The sequence below is a fragment of the Aphanomyces invadans genome, assembly GCF_000520115.1.
Source record: "Aphanomyces invadans strain NJM9701 unplaced genomic scaffold supercont1.37, whole genome shotgun sequence".
Taxonomy (NCBI): domain Eukaryota; phylum Oomycota; class Saprolegniomycetes; order Saprolegniales; family Verrucalvaceae; genus Aphanomyces; species Aphanomyces invadans.
The window spans coordinates 354228-355490 of record NW_008580182.1 but is presented as its reverse complement, the minus strand read 5'-3'; positions in this window follow the sequence as shown (position 1 = coordinate 355490).

Sequence of the window (1263 nt, the reverse complement as noted above, 5' to 3'; positions counted from 1 at the left end):
TAACCCGCCACGCCACTCCCAAGGCTGGCGGTACACAATTCACTTGTTCCCCCTCACTGATTGTGTGTGTCATCGAACGAAAGCGGGGAGTTGCTAAGATCGATGTCGTTATGACGGATGGGAAAGAGGTGACGGGGGACCGCAGTGGGGCCCCAAACTGGGGTTGTAATTGTCGGGGCAGGCACTCGACTAGTTCGTCATGAACACAGGCGACGCCCAACGCATGATCATCGACGTATGTGATTGAACAATTTGATGTAGTCGTTATTGTGGGAGGAAATGTGGCCATCCCTCTTGGGCTGCGCACGCTGTATTTGGATGCACAACAAGTGAACGAGCCGAGTCATGCCTTCGCCGTGGAGGCGAAACAAGTAGTTTAGGGGCAAAGGCGGCAAAGTGAGCAATGGAAGCCATAGTCCCATGGTGTTTTACAACGTCAGGGTAGTGCACTGGGCGACTTCGCGCAGTCATCGATCGAATGAGTGCATGAACAAAGCTTACGTTCGTTGTATACAACCGACCGACGTCGAGCGACAATGTCGATAAATATTGCAGTCCCCAATTAAGTTACGAGTATCGATTTTTAGAGGAAAAATTCAGCAAAATCCATTTTTCCCCAGAGAATAGAGAGTTTTCGGTCGGCTAAATTACAGATTAGATTCAAGATCCGAAACCTGAAGTTTAAACCTGAAATCACAAATTTCGGTGTTTATTTTTGGCTTCAGATTGAGCCAAAGTCAAAATAAAATCGTCTTTCGGGACGAACCATACTTCAGGTTTCACTTCCGGAAAAGCGCAGATAAACAAAGTGAGTGCTCTGTGCCACTAAATGTCGTCTCTATCGCCGACCTTGACCAAGCGCTCTACATTACTTCTCATTGCTCGTATCATGAAGCAGTGTAATGGTGACATTGAAGAGTTCATGTCCATGATAGACATTTACTTCAACGTAACATCATTCGACCTAGACCAGAGCGACCATTGCTTTCGTACAACAACTCATTCAATCGATTGCTTGATAATGCGACGGCGATGCACAAGTACCGTTTCGCCATACTGCAATTGGGAACCCTTTGCAACCTTTTCGGCCCCCCCCGAGTGGATAACAACAGAGTGGTCCGATCGAATCGAGTCGCTTGAGGCACTCGCATTGACTTGACGCCGCCTTGCTGATGTCATGATGGCATGCGAATTTGCTGTTCCCACTGGTCACGTCAGGATGGAGCTCCGCAATGTCTGGAGTGCAGATGGGTGGTGTTGACA